General features: G+C 57.5%; 1 pseudogene; it reads right to left on the minus strand.

The window, feature by feature from the left end:
* Window positions 1-864: 864 nt before the first annotated feature.
* LOC112268653 lies at window positions 865-15344 on the minus strand (annotated as a pseudogene).
* Between the last annotated feature and the right edge of the window lie 335 nt (window positions 15345-15679).

A 15679-nucleotide genomic window follows, 5' to 3' on the forward strand; every position in this document is an offset into this window, starting at 1 on the left:
TGCCCTCATGATATTACTCCAACTACAGTGTGATAGACACTACTTAATTTAATTTTACGTTAAATTCGAATACGAGGAATGAATCTCGGCTCATATCGAAAATTGGCCGGCAACAGCAAAATGAAATCAGGGAAATACCAAAATAATAGCACGTTAATTAAACATTCTTCATTATGTCAAGACACGGGTACTGATAATTATGTTTTTAGATCATAACACTATATGCCATGTAGGGTTATAAGTAGAGGAATTTTTTTTGGGTCCAAAAGAACATTCTCCACGCCCACACGACGGGACATGTTTGGGCATCGTGCCCAGGAGATCTGCAGATTTTGCACCGCCCCTTTTTCTTCAGTGCTTTTGGTTCGATATCCAGGGGCGATTTGTAACGCCTCTCCCTGGGCCTCCCTTTTATTGTTGTCATTGGCGGGTCTTGAACCGCACACCCGGACGATGCAACAGAAACTTCATCTGTAACATCCCACTCGGCGCTCGGCCCCCCCATTGCATGGTCTTCTGTTCCAGCACCCGCAGCAGATCCATCTGTTGTAGCTCCCATCGCAGACCCCACTGGTGGCGCTTCTGATGTTGATCCTTGTGCAGCACCTGATGCAGACCCATCCGGTACAGCCCTGTCGCTCCTATACATTCCCATTGATTCTCTTGCTCTCGCATCCTTCTCTTGCCTTTCCCTATTGCAGCCAGTTCACTTCTCATCGCCTTCATGTGTCTCTCCACCATCTTTGTTGCATCCTGCCCATCACAAGAGTCCTTAGCTATCTCAGCTAAACCCTTGTTCATTGTTGCGTAGCGCATCAATTTCCTAGAATTCTCTGGCATCTCATGCTGTGTCAGGTTCAGCTGCTACGTGCCGTGTGGCCCGAGTGCGGCATCTGCATTCCAGGTCCACCTTTTCAGAATGTAGTGTTGAGGAAAGACCCTGACCCCTTCATGCTGCATAACTCTCAGAATGTGGCAACACACGATGCCGTCCCTGTCAAACTTGCAGCATTCACAAGAGTACATACCCGACTCCATGTCAACCGCCAATTTATATGTTCTGATGCTGTACTGCCCGGAATTGCCGGTCATCGACATTGTCTCATATGTGTTCACCCCAGTGCGCATGCAGTGGTATGAGGAGGTCATCTGCAGTTCTTCCTCAAATCTACAATTAACAGCAAATCAAAGTTAATACGACTTTTTACATAGCAGCAACAGGTCAAATCATGTGGCAACTCACACACTACCCACTGGCAACTTTAACTTTTCCCCACTGGCACAACTAACTAGCAACTTTATTCATTACAAGGCTGGCAAGTTTAAAGTTTACAAAGTATACGTGGCAATTCTACAAGCGTGAAAGTGGCAAATACAGAAAAGTGAACATGGAAACTTATTTTTTTTCTCTAATGACAAAATGAAACTGTAGCAACAATCCAGCATCTGAGATGCAAATTTGTTGTGCATAACTTTTAGTTACCTGTTAAACATCCTTCTTGTGTATACCAACTTCACCTGCTCCTCAATCGGGCTGAACCCCCACTTCCTCAGCACGGTCAGCGCCGTCTCAGCCTCAGCTTGCCTTTCTGCCCCAAGTATCTTTTCCTGTAGAACCGTGTATTGGTGCACAAAGTCGTATATTGAATTACTGGGGCTCACATATCTCTTCAATACGGCATTGAACCCCTCGCTGCGTTGTGTTGACTGCAAGAAGGGGTAAAAGTCTAGCGTGAAGTAAGCAGGCACCCAACTTGTCCGGTTTTCCCACAAATGACCTAGATCCTGATTATCTTGAACTTGATATTTCTCAATCATTCGATCCACTTCAACTGAAATTCTTGCAGCGTCCAGCTATTGTTTATGCAGTCCTCAAAATCAGCATGCAGCTCTAGGTTCCTGCCCATAAATCCCCCCAGCTTTTCTTGCACTCTTTTCATAATATGCCAGCAGCAATTCCTGTGTCTGGCATTGTCGTAGCCCGAGGTTTAGACACCGGGGATGCTAGGCACCCCCTTTTAGGTTCATCAGTGGGCGTTGGGGATCGCTCCGGCGATCGCCGGCGAGGCCAAAGATGAGCGTTGCGGTGCACAAGTCCGTTTACCCAGGTTCGGGCCACCCGGAGGTGTAAACCCTATGTTCTGCTTCTGAGTTTGTATTAGCCAATGATCAAGTGTTTACAGGTTGCCGGGGGAGTCCCCAGGCGCTCTCTTCCTTTTCTGCTAAGTGGCTACTTGATACTTTCAGCTAAAGACCTGAACTCTAACTCCACCGGAGTGCAATCGAGAAAGAACCGAACCCCCCCCCCCCCCCCCCGTCCGATGGCGCTGGTTCTCCTTTCATCCTCAAGGGGATACCACAGGTGCCTCGGTGCATGGGGGACAAGTGTCGAGCAAAGACCCTATGTAGCTTGCCCTTACTGCGCTGGCATACATGCATGGTGCAAAGTGCTGTAGCTAGGGCGGTACGTGCCTTAGATTCACTGCGAACCACTCACTGTGGGCTGACTAGACAGGGAGCCACCCTTCTATCAGAGAATTTAATGCTTGCTTGTGCCATACTCCACACCCTGATCAGCCCTGCGCAAAACGAGCCTGCCGGGCGGCCACGTGGTGCCAATACTCTGCTTGCACTGCGCGCCGGCCCTGTTGTAAGCGCCTATGCCAGGGAACACCATCCCTGGCAAGTGACCGTCCCAGGGGGCGCCCTGACGGGAACCTTCACGCTGCCATCCGGGGCAACCCCCGCAGCCCGCCTAGTCCTGCCGAGCTGGTGGCTTCCCGGGCAGCTCGCACCGTGCTGCCCGGGGTGCCGTCCTTGCGGGGAGCAAGCGAGGCGACCCACGCGTTGCGCAATGGTGGTACCCCGGGTGCCACTGGTGTGACAGTAGCCCCCGGGCGTGGGCCGGCAACGCCTATTCCCGGGCGAAGTCATCCTTGGTCGGTAGCCGGGCGACGCACTTAACCGACGCGTGGGTCCCGAGTCGTTTCGGGTCCCCGTTCATGTGCTGCTCCAGGGGCTCCGCCGTCACGAGCAGAGTGGTGGGGGCAAGATTTCCGCCCTAACCTCCCCTTAATCGCGGGTGGTTAAGGCCTCGTCCCGCATTCCCCTCCTTAAAGCGTAGGTATCCCCAACGCACCTGTAGGGTGCGGATTTGAACGTTGCTCAGCGATGGGGTGCTATAAAACCCCACCGCTGCATTGAGGGGCAAACACTTAGCCCCCGGTCCTTCCTCCTCATCCCCATTCCTCCTTGCGCCCCTGAATCCTACTAATCGCAGCCCACATTCCATGGCGCCCACGGCCCCCAAGAGAGGGAAGGGTTCCAAAAGCTCTGCGGTCAACAAGGGCGAGAAAGCCCCCAAGAAGCCTTTGTCGGAGAAGGACCAGAAGAACCGGGAGATGAGGGCCACGCGGGCCTTCTTCAAGCCCGGCTACAACGGCGAAGGGGTCGACAAGATCCGGCACGCCGTCGCCACCTCGTTCAACGACTACGGTGAGACGCTCATCTTCCCCGCCGCCGGCGACCACCAGGACAACGATTTCCGGGTGTTCGGCCGCTCCATCCTTTCTGGGTTCGTACCTCTGTACTCCCTCTTTGTCCATGCTCTCATGACGGCGTACCAGCTTAAGGTTGCGCAGCTCTACCCCACTTCCCTCTTCCTTCTCGCCGTCTTCCAATTTCTCTACCCGCGCGTCAGGGTGATGCCATCGGTGGCGTTGTTCCTTCATTACTTCTACCCGCGCGTCGAGCAGTCGGGAGCGATGACGTCGGGGGTCTCGTTCCGCGCCCGCGACAAGATGAAGTCAGAGTTCATCGTGCGGAGCGAGAAGAAGATCGAGAAGGAGTGGCGCGGGAGCTGGTGTTGGGTTCGCGTGGATGAGCCCGACGAGTTCATTCATGCGCCCGCCGAGCTGCCGGCGAGTAACGGCAGCTGGCGGGACCACTACAGCCGAGACGCGAAACTCCTTCCCATCATCCAGAAGATCAAGGCCCTGCGGCTAGCGGGGTTCACCGATCTGGATGTGGCGCGCACCTACATCCGCTGATGCATCGCGCCGTTGCAGCTGCGGTCCCGCCCCGCGTGGATGTACACGGGGCCTGGCGACTCCACGCGTCTGCAAAGCGTGGGCGTGACACCGGAGATGATCCAGGAGTGGGTGAAGGGAATCACCGACGAGGACGTTCCATTCACGGAGCTGCCCCCGAGGGCTCCATCCCTTCACGCCAGCGTCGCGGGCCTCCACGACATCATCGGCAGCTACCCACCCTGCAACGAGTGGGGCTGATGTGCGATTCTCCGGCTTCAGCCCCGCAGCCTTCGCCACCCGCCGCCTGCAGGAAGCAAGTGGCCGAGGAGAGTGAGGGGGGATCAGACTCCAGCTAGCCCAATGACGAGTCCTCCTCCGACGAGGCTGGCCGCGTTGCCGGGGCCCAGACGGTCCTCCCTCAGGCAGAGGCGGAGGACGAGGACAACGCGCCTCTAGTGCGGCAACCCAGGGCGCCAGCGGCAGCGGCCACCTCTGCAGCAGCCGCACGCGCCTCGGCAAGCCAGGGCAGAGGGGGACAAATCTCCTCCCGCAAGTGCGGCGGTCCCGCAAGGTACCTGTCCAAAACTCTCTTGTGCTCGTCGCCGGGTACCTCGGTTTGGTTTGAAGTACTAATTTTGCCTTTGTTACAGGTCCCAATGTGCCCGCCACGGGGGCGGACGATATGGTGATTGACCTCACCTCCGACGTCGAGGACGCAGAGTTGAGGGTCGAGCCGGAGGCGGCTCATGCGCCAAGCTCCGCCGCCCCAGACACGACAGTGGTGGCGCCCACCGCCGCTACTGGAGCGGGGCTCGGTGGCGCGTCTCCGGCCTGGCAGGCTGAAGGCACTGGTCCCGCGGCCACTCAGCAGGAGACGACCCCTGCTGGGGGCGAGGCCCCTCCACCAATCCCGCGACCCACAGGCGCGGGTGTGGAGGAAGGCGTGGTTGGGGAGTAGCAGGCGGCTCCCCTGCAAGGGGACGATGCTCCTCCCGGCCAAACCATGGCAGCGGGGATCTCGTCCTCGAACGACGCTACTTCCAGCCCAGACCTCGGCATCCTTACCGGGGCGACTTGGGACCCAATCACCTGGGACCCAAGTATCTACGATCAGGGGGCACCAGTTCCTCGACGCCATCAAGGAGTAGCAACTAGCGTTCGTCACCTCGTTCAACAAGGTGAGGGACCACCACGAGCTCGCGAAAGGTCAGCTGGGCGAAGTGCGGCAGGATGTCGAGAGGGAGCGGCAGGAGCTCTCCCGGCTAAGGGAGGAGACCCGCCTGGCACGGCAGGCCAGGGACGAGGCCGTAACGCCGGTCGTCCCCGAGGCAGAGCTCCACGTGCAGCTGGAGGCCCAACACGCTGAGCACTAGCAAGTACTGGACTCGCTGGCCGCGGCGCGGGAGAAGGCCAACAAGGAGCACAAGGAGGTGCTTGCAACAGCCCAAGCTCGCCTCAACGAGAAGAGCGAGCTGGTCAGCAGCTACTCCTCCTAGCTCCAGGCGATGCGCACGAAGCTGGAGGAGCAGGCCAAGGCCGCGGAGGACGCGGCAGCAGCATCGGCACGGCGGGAGAAGGAGCTCAATTCCGTCAAGGAAAGGAGCGCCCATCTCGAGTCCGAATTGGCCACCGCCCAGGGCGAACTCGTCAAGATGGGCGAGGACAATGTGGGCAAGGCCAAGGAGATCGTGCGGGTCACGGAACTCCTCCGCAAGGCCAAGCATGCGGTGGTGCTGGCGCACGGCAACCACGACAAGTTGGTGGAGCAGCGGCGGAGGGAGACCGAGAAGCTACACGAGATCGCCCAGGCCGTACGCGAGCTGCTGCCGAGGTTCGAGCAGGCCGTGAAGGTGGACGGCACGGACGTCAGCACCCTGATCCCATTCTTCTCCGACATGGTGGGGAAGCTCAGGGTGCTGGACGTGTGGATCTCCAAGTTCTGCGACGGGGAGATAGCGTCGTGCGCAAGGGAGATCGCCAAGACGATCCTCCCCCGGGTGCACTACCACCACCCCGATTTCCCCTTTGAGACGCTCTAGACGCGTGGTCGGACAGCGAGGACGGTCCCTCCCACACCAAGACAGTGGGCAGGTTCGTCAACGAAGTGGTGGAGCGGATGCAGAGCAAGCCGGAGCCGGAGCCCCCAGCGGAAGCCCCCGGCAACCAGCCGTCTTAGTCCCTTGTTAGCCTCCGCTTTTCTTTTGTTTCCTGCAAGTGGCGCGCTTGGCGCCGTTGAACAATTATGGTTTTATTAGTCCATGTAACCATTTGCTACTTTTAGAAATCTCGCTTTCTTGTCTACTTGGCACTTGCTCCTGAAATTGACTCGCGGGGTGGATCTTTCGGTCCTCGTGTGTTGCACTTTGTGTTGCCGGGGACTCGCACACTACCCACTTAACCAGACCAGGGACCCGAGATGGACCCGCGGTGCCAACCTCGGGCCAAGTAGCAGTGGCGAGCCACCCCGCTTGCAGGTTAGTTACTCCCAAGCAAGCGCCTCCGGGACAGACCCGCAAGCTGCATGAGGAGCGCACTCCCCCCGCAAACGTCCTTCTAACACTCTAGTCACACGCAAGACCCGACGCACACCAATGAGCCAGAGTTGAGTATTAGAAAGCTAGGCGTCTAGGATAATGCACTTAGCTGTCTGTTCTCATGTCGAACGTATCAGTTCTGTACTTGGAACGCCTACTGGAGGGGTGCGACAAGGACGCTGTGGCAGTGCACCCATCGGTGCTGAGCACGGATGGCATGCACCCCCACAGAACTGACATGCAGGATAAGGATGCCTCAGGCTACGATTGTGTACTTCGTCAGCACGCTGCTGTCGCGTGGTGCGTGTTGCGGGGAACCCGGCAACGGCACGACCCCGTGCCGGAGTGATCCGGCAACGGGTTTTCTGTTTTCGATGCTCCGGCAGCCCCCTGCTCACAGCCAAGGATGGAAAGAGACTTCTGTGCACCTAGTGCAGGAGACAGAAGAAAGAACATGCAATAATCGAGACAATTTGAAATTCAGAGGAAATCACTTATCTTTATTCATAGAAACTAGCGGATTACAATCAGGGGTTGCCCGGCTACACTAGTTCGAGAGACATGCTGCAGCAGCATCACCCATGGGTCAGGCTCCACCGCTTCACAGGTAGAACTTGCGAGAGTGCTCAAGATTCCAACTGTTTTGTAGCAGCAAGCCTTCTTCGGTTTCCAGCCGGACAGCCCCCGGCCTGGTCACCTGCACTACCCGGAAGGGGCCCTCCCATTGCGGAGCCAACTTGTTCGCGGCCTTCGTTCGTTGTATCCGGCGCAGGACAAGGTCTCCGACCTCGAGCTCCCGGGTACGGACCCACCTGTCATGATAACGGCGGAGTCCTTGCTGATAGCGTGCAGCTTGTACAGCTGCCCGGCATCGAAGTTCTTCGATGAAGTTAAGATCGTCAACCCTCTGCTCGTGTTGGCTATGCTTGCCGTACGCGCGTACCTGAGGGGATCCATGCTTGAGCTCGAGGGGCAACACCGCTTCTGCCCCGTAGACAAGGGCGAAAGGAGTTTCACCCGTTGCCCGTCTAGGTGTGGTCCTGATTGACCACAACACGGGCTGGAGTTCTTTGACCCAGTGCTTTCCGTGGCCTTTGAGCTTGTCAATGGTTTTCGTCTTGAGCCCCCGCAACACCTCTGCGTTGGCTCGCTCCGCCTGTCCGTTGCTCCTCGGGGGAGCAACAGAGGAGAAGTGGATCTTGGTGCCCATGTTCTCGCAGTAAGCTTGGAACACGGCGCTCGTAAATTGTGTGCCATTATCGGTGATGATGCCGTTAGGCACACCAAACTGGCACACGATCCCCTTGAAGAACTTGATGGCCGCCTGAGCGGTCACCTTCCGCACTGGTTCCACTTCCACCCAGTTGGAGAACTTGTCGATGGTCACAAGCAAATACTCATAGCCGCCAACTGCCCTCAGCAACTTGCGATAATGTCCAGCCCCCAGACCGCGAATGGCCAGGAGGATGGAATGACTTGCAGGGCTTGCGCCGGCTGATTACTCTTCTTTGCATGGAACTGGCACGCCTTGCATGTCTTGACTAGTTACTCGGCATCGGCTAATGCTGTAGGCCAGTGGAAGCCGTGCCAAAAAGCCTTGCCGGCCAAAGCCCGGGAGGCCACATGGTGCGAGCATGTGCCTTGGTGTATGTCTTCCAGACGTGCGCGCCCTTCGTCTAGGGGCACGCAGAGGAGTTTTACTCCATTTGCACGCCTCCGGTAGAGATCCCCGTCTACCAGAGCGTACATCTTAGCTTACCGGGCTACGCGCTCCGTGGCAACGTCGTCTTCAGGGAGGGCTCCCTCCTTGAGGTAGCGGGCGATGTCCACCGCCCAAGGCGGGGTTTCCCTACTCATGCATGCCGCCACATCGGCAGCATGGACCTCCGCTGTTGCAGGGTTTCCTTCGGTTGCCGGGGGGTTTTCCCGGCAGCCGGCTTGGGAGTGACTGAAGGCGCAGTCTGCCTGTGCTAGAACACTCCCACCGGGACTTTCCGGCGCTCTGTTGCCCACTTGGACAGTTCAGCCGCGAAGTTATCCTTGCGCTTGATGTGCTCGAATCACAAACCCTTGAACTTGCATTCTAGCTTTCGGACTTCATCCACATACGCTGCCATCTGCGGGCAGTCGTAGTCCTTGTTAACCTGGTTGATCACGAGTTGGGAATCCCCGAGATCAACCAGGCGCTTAATATTGAGGGCGATGGCGGCCCGCAACCCGGCGAGCAACGCCTCGTACTCAGCTGTGTTGTTGGTGGAGTTGGGGAAGTCGAGTTGGATGGCGAATTTCAACTGGTCGCCCGTGGGTGACTCGATGACGACTCCGGCGCCAGCTCCCTGCAGGCTGAACGCGTCGTCGAAGTACATGATCCAATGGCCTTCGTCCAGCTTGCCGGGCAGGCTGGTCTCCGGCTCCTCTTCTTCTATGCCCGTCGAGGTCCACTCTGCAACGAAATCAGACAGGGCGGCACTTTTGATACTCTTGGTGTTAGTGAAGTGTAGATCAAACTCCGACAACTCCATCCTCCACTCGGCCACCCTCCCGGTGGCTTCACGGTTGGTGAGGGCCCACTCGAGGCAGAATCCTGACACCACCGTGACACGGTGCGCCTGGAAGTAATGGCGCAGCTTGCGTGATGCAAGCAGAATCCTCAGCAAGAGCTTCTGTACTTGCGGGTACCGCACGCGTGCGTCACGCAACACCGTGCTGACGAAGTTCATAGGGTGCTGCATGAGCCGCTTGTGTGATGTTGACGCCGCCGACTCGAGGGCGGTTGCTGGGGCTGGCTCAGCCCCCTGCCCCACAAGCCCAGCCCCTGGGAGATCTTCTTCTCTCTCTGCAACGAGCACCGAGCTGACCACTTGGTCAGTCGCCGGTAGGTAGAGCAGCAGCGGCTCGCCCCGCCCGGGGGCGACGAGGATTGGCGGCGACTTCAGGTACTACTTCAGGTCCTGGAACGCTGCCTCAACCTCGGGGGTCCATTCAATTGGGCTGTTCTTCTTCATTACCTTGAAGAAAGGCAAGGCGAGTTCGCCCAGCCTTGAAATGAAACGCCCCAGCGCGGCTACACAGCCGTTGAGGCGCTGGACGTCCTTCACCCTGTGGGGAGCCTTCATCTTCTCAATAGCTTCTATCTTCTTTGGGTTGGCCTGAATCCCCCTGTGTGAAATCAAGAAGCCCAGAAGTTGCCCTGAGTCTACACCAAAGATGCATTTCTCAGGGTTCAACTTGAGCTTGATCCTGCGGAGGTTATCAAATGTCTCCTGCAAGTCATCAATAAGCGAGTCCCCGCGCTTTGACTTGATGACGATATCATCCATGTAGGCCTCAACATTTCGGCCTAGCTGGGGTCCCAAACACTCACGCAACGCATGCTGGAATGTTGAGCCCGCGTTCTTCAACCCGAAAGGCATGCACGTGTAGCAGTAGCAGCCAACCGGGGTGATGAACGCCGTTTTCTCCTCATCCTCGACTGCCATCTTGATTTGATGGTAGCCGGAAAAAGCGTCCAAAAAACACAACAAATCGCAACCGGCAGTGGAATCTACTATTCGATCAATGCGGGGTACATGGAAAGGGTATTTGGGACATGCACGATTAAGATCAGTCAAGGCTACACACATGCGTAATTTTTTTCCCCCTTGGGTACTTCAACTGGATTCGCTAACCAAGTGGGGTACAGTACTTTCCTGATAGGCCCCGCAACCTTGAGCTTGTCCACTTCTTGCTTGATGAAGTCCTTGCGTTCCTGTGCTTGCAGGCGGATCTTCTTCTTGACGGGGCGGGCATCCGGACGCACCGCGAGTCGATGCTCAATCACCTCCCTAGGGACTCCGGGAAGATCCGATGGTTCCCAAGCGAACACGTCGGCGTTCTCTCGGAGGAAAGTGATGAGGGCACTTTCCTATTTGGCATTGAGGTTCGCACCGATGGTGACGATGCGCTCCTCGTTACCGGCCTGGTGGGGCAGCTTCTTCACCTTGGCGTCCTCCTCCTTGAGCTTCTGGCCCTTGCCGGGGCATGAGCTCGAGCTTGTGCTTCCCCCGGCAAGCTGCTGCGGCGTAACACGAGCCTTCTTCGCGGCGGGGCAGTCAACCGGCGGCGAGCCTTCGCTTCCGGTGACCCCTTCGTCACCGGAATTGGCTACGGCGGCGGCCTTGATGACCTTGCCCACACACCAAGCCGCGTCCTTGAGATCGCACTTGATGGAGAGGACTCCGTACGGGGACGGCATCTTCATCACGCCATAGGCGCAATGGGTTGCTGCCATGAACTTGATCAGTGCTGGCCGACCAAGGATCCCGTTGTACGGCAACGGGGTGTGAGCCACATCAAACACGAGGTGCTCAGTTCTGAACGCCTCCCGGGACCCGAAGGTAACCGGCAGCGTGATGCGCCTCAGAGGGTGCACGATCCTGGGGTTTACCCCCCGGAATGGGTCGGTGGGCTTCATCTGCTCCAGCGGCAGTTGAAGCTTCTCCACCAACCTGGTGGACAGGAGGTTTACCCCCGCTCCGTTGTCCACCAGCACCTTGGTCACCGGCATGTTGTTGATGATCGGTGAGACCATGAAGGGGACAACCCCTGACCCTAGCTGCCGGGCTGGGTGATCGTCAGAGTTGAAAGTGATCGGCACGTGCGACCACTTCAACGGCTGCTGCGCCTCCATGTCCAGCAACAGCGCACACACCTCCCTGGTGAGGCGCTTCACCGCGCTTTGGGATGAGAGAGCATAAGCTCCCCCATGGATGCAGGCGACGCCGCGGGGCTCCTGAAAGCCAGGCTCGTCACCCTCACTGTAGTCGGACCCGCGCTGCTGCTCAGCATGAGCCTTGTCTCGTCCCAGGGGAGGCCGCTCCCTGCCGGTGCGGGCTTGGGCTCGACCGCCCTAGGCTTCCTCTCTGCCGGCATCCCTGCCGGCAGGCTTTGCTCGAGCTCTAGGGTGATTCGGGCAGTCGCGGGAGAGATGCCCGATGTCCCCGCAGTTGAAGCAGGTGCCGGCTGATCGGCGCTCCTCGTGGCGCTTCTCGCGCCTCTGCTTGATGCCCTACAGGATGCGGCAATCCTGCGTGACATGGGTGGCGTTGGCATGGATGGGGCAGCGGGGCGCGTCGCCCGGCTTGCCACCAGACCTGCCGGCGGACGAGGCCTTTTTCGCAGGCCTCGAGGTAGCCCCCGGTTCCACGGCAAGCACTTGCTTCCCGCTGTGCTTCCGGGAGCATTTCTTCTGCGACAGCCTTAGCTGCGAGTTCGGGCGCCAAGCGCCCTTCCTCGGCCATGGCACACTTGTGCGCCAAGGCGTAGAGCTCTTGCGTTGTCCGGATCCGGTGCGTGCTCAGCTTCTCACGCATCCTAGGGTCACGGACGTTGATGGCGAAGGTGTTTATGATGGCGGCAGCCTCCGCCTCGGGAATGGAGTAGGAGAGACTGGAGAAGCGGTTGACGAAGCTCCGCAACGTCTCTCCTGGCTTCTGCACAACCGTGTGCAGCTCCGCCATGGTTCCCGGGCGCTTGTAGCCGACCTGGAACGTGCTCACAAACTGCTCGCGTATGTCAGCCCAAGAGGCTATGGACCCTGCGGGCCGGTTGAGTAACCAGGTCCTCGCTGATCCTTTGAGGAGCATCGGGAACCAGTTGGCCCTGACCTTGTCGTCATCGTTGATGGCGTGCATCCCCAACGTGTAGGTCAGGAGAAAGACCTTGGGGTTCACGGTCCCATCGTATGTCCCGAGCGCTGGCGCTCGGAACTTGTGGAGCCATGTCACCCGGCGCAGCTCGCGGGTAAACGCGGCGCAGCCGTCCTTGGAGCCCATGGGAGCGTCTTCCTGCTCCTCTAGGCGCTAGCGTTGTGCCTCACGCCGGCGCCGGCGCTCCAAGCGCTGGTGGAGGTCTCCTTGCTGGCGGGCGTTCAGGATTCCCCGCGCGTCACCCCGCGTAACCGTTGTTGACGAGTCCGAGGACCCCAAGGGATCCTCGCCTCCTTGCCCTCCCTGCGGGGGAGGGTGCTCTCCGTGCCCCAAGACGCGGGGCGCGTCTCCGCGTCCCGGGTTCTGCCCCCGGCCTGAGCCAGCCGGGGCGCCCTCGCCTTGCGGCTGCTGGGCAGCGAGTGCAAGGAGCGCGTCCAGCTCCGCACTCCATGCCTCGTGCGCTAGCGTGCCTTGCTGTGGCTCGTAGCGCACCATGACACACGCGGCGATGATGGCTTCTATCGGGGTTTGGGCAGGAGGCTGCCGATTCTCTGACCAGCTGCCCTCCGCCCTGTCCCCCGGTGCCCCTGGGTGAGTAGGGCGAGATCCCGTTGGCGTCGCACACGACGCGGTGTGCTCGTGGGGTAGCTGCCGCTGCGCGTCTTCGGCCCGCGAGTGGACTCGCTGGCCGGCGCGGGCGGCGTCATGGCGACTCGCGCGAATAGCTCCAGCGCTGGGAGCCGTTGGTCCCCTCAGCCGGTTGTTAATCGACGGCCGTGGAGGCGGAGGCGGTAGTTGTGACTGCGGCTGCTGCACCCGGGAGGGCTCAGGGTTCTCCTGACCCTGCGACGTGGGCTGCACGTCGTGTGATCGCGTGTGTGCCGCTGGGGCACCACACGGGTCGATCCGAGAGTCACCAGCCCGCTTGGGAAGCATAGCGACGAGTTCTGTCGTCAGAGGAGACGAAGCTGATGTAGTTGTAGACGATGATGCCGGCGGTCACCGGCGAGCTCTCCGCACGGCCCCCTACCTGGCGCACCAGATGTCGTAGCTCGAGGCTTAGACACCGGGGATGCTAGGCACCCCCTTTTAGGTTCGGCAATGGGCGTTGGGGATCGCTCCGGCGATCGCCGGCGAGGCGAAAGACGAGTGTTGCGGTGCACAAGTCCGTTTACCCAGGTTCGGGCCACCCGGAGGTGTAAAACCCTACGTCCTACTTCTGAGTTTGTATTAGCCAATGAACAAGTGTTTACAGGTTGCCCGGGAAGTCCCCAGGCGCTCTCTTCCTTTTCTGCTAAGTGGCTACTTGCTACTTTCGGCTAAAGACCCGAACTCTAACTCCACCGGAGTGCAATCGAGAAAGAACCGAACCACCACCCCCCCCCCCCCGACCGATGGCGCTGGTCCTCTTTTTATACTCAAGGGGATACCACAGGTGCCTCGGTGCATGGGGGACAACTGTCGAGCAAAGACCCTAGGCAGCTTGCCCTTGCTGCGCTGGCATGCATCCATGGTGCAAAGTGCTGTAGCTAGGGCAGTACGTGCCTAAGATTCACTACGAGCCATTCACTGTGGGCTGACTAGACAGGGAATCACCCTTCTGTCGGAGCATTTAATGCTTGCTTGTGCCATACTTCACGCCTTGAGCAGCCCTGCGCAAAACGAGCCTGCCGAGCGGCCACGTGGTGCCAATACTCTGCTTGCACTGGGCGCCGACCCTGTTGTAAGCACCTACGCCAGGAAACACCCTCCCCGGCAAGTGACCTTCCCAGGGGGGTGCCCTGACGAGAACCTTCACGCTGCCATCCGGGGCAACCCCCGCAGCCCGGCTAGTCCTGCTGGGCTAGTGGCTTCCCGGGCAGCTCACATCGCGCTGCCCGGGGTGCCATCCTTGCAGGGAGCAAGCGAGGCGACCCACGCGTTGCGCAATGGTGGTATCCCAGGTGCCACTGGTGCGACATGCATCAGGAAAAACCTTAGCTATCCCGGTCCGCATTGCAAAGTCTTGGTCTGTTATGATATTCGCGGGGGCAATCCCATCCATTGCTTCTAAGAATGTTTTGAACAACCATACAAAGCTGTCGGTGTCTTCGTTTCTCATGAACCCACACCCAAATTGAACTGACTGCCCATGGTTGTTTATCCCGATGAAAGGTGCGCACGGCATGTTGTATTTATTCGTCAAATATGTTGTGTCAAAGGAGATGTAGTCGCTGTAGTACTTGTACGATCTTCTAACTTGTGCATCCACCCAATACAAGTTTATCGCCCTATCTTCATCGCCAGCTCAAAGCTGTAAAAGAAGTCATCATCCTCTTTTTTTAGCTTGTTGAAATACTGGAGCGTGAATTTCAAGTCCATTACACAATGCTCTCTGCGAAGCGCCACTCTGAAGTTGGCCATGTCTGTCCTTCTGTACGACAAGTCTTCCAGCTTGCCATGGAGGGTCGATAGGATATGCATCATTTGGCTGGTGCGAAGGTTGCAACCATGTAGAAGTTTCACAAACTCCTTCTCCTCCCTCGGCATGTGGCGGTGTGAGCGCAAGTACCTGGCGAGATTGAATTTTTTTAGCACGTGGTGGTTATGTTCTTCCTCAAAATGCTCCATGATATATGTTGCACCGTCAAGCTTCACCTTCATTCTTGCTTGGCAGCCGGTCCTTTCTGTGATGTTTCTCTTCCTCTTTGGAACAACCGATTCAGGACGTTGCGTGTCCTCTTTTCCCTTTTTGTTTTTGCCAGCTTTGTAGCACACAAACTGAGCTCTGCTTGTTTCACCACTTTTTATAGGCCTCTGGTAATCAACCCTTACGCCAAACCTGTTCCATCTCGCGTAGTCCACATAGTGCTGTTTTGCTGCTTCAATATTATCGAACCTCATGCCGACCGCTGGCTTCTTAGGAGCTGAAATACCATCATCGCCATCATCATCATCCTCATTGCTTTCTACAGTGTCTGGAACTGCAGAATTCATATTATCAATATAGATAAAAACTGAAAAACACAAGGAAAAAAAACACGTGTCAACTGCTGTACATGCACATGGCAACTTGCTGGGCATGCACATGGCAACTTACTGGGCATGCACATGGCAACTGTTGTTCCATTTTTTTTTTACAACGGCGGCAACTGTTGTACATGCACATGGCAACTTATATACATTTTTGATAGGCAATTTCTGAACAAGCAACATGGGAAATTTGCAACACAATTTTGAATGGTTACGTTTTTTATTTCACGACCAGCTACGCATGAAAATTTACATCACAAATAAATAAAAATTAAGCTGCATATAGTTGGGGTCAGTAAGGGAGAGGAGGCCAGGATTTTTGGTTGGAGCGGGGAGGCGGTTTTCTTACCCCCTGTCGCCGTTTGTTTTTTGTGTTTAACATCCATACCTTCATGCAAGACTGGACGAAGTAGCA

Source organism: Brachypodium distachyon, chromosome 4 (genome assembly GCF_000005505.3).
Source record: "Brachypodium distachyon strain Bd21 chromosome 4, Brachypodium_distachyon_v3.0, whole genome shotgun sequence".
In the NCBI taxonomy this organism is placed as follows: domain Eukaryota; kingdom Viridiplantae; phylum Streptophyta; class Magnoliopsida; order Poales; family Poaceae; genus Brachypodium; species Brachypodium distachyon.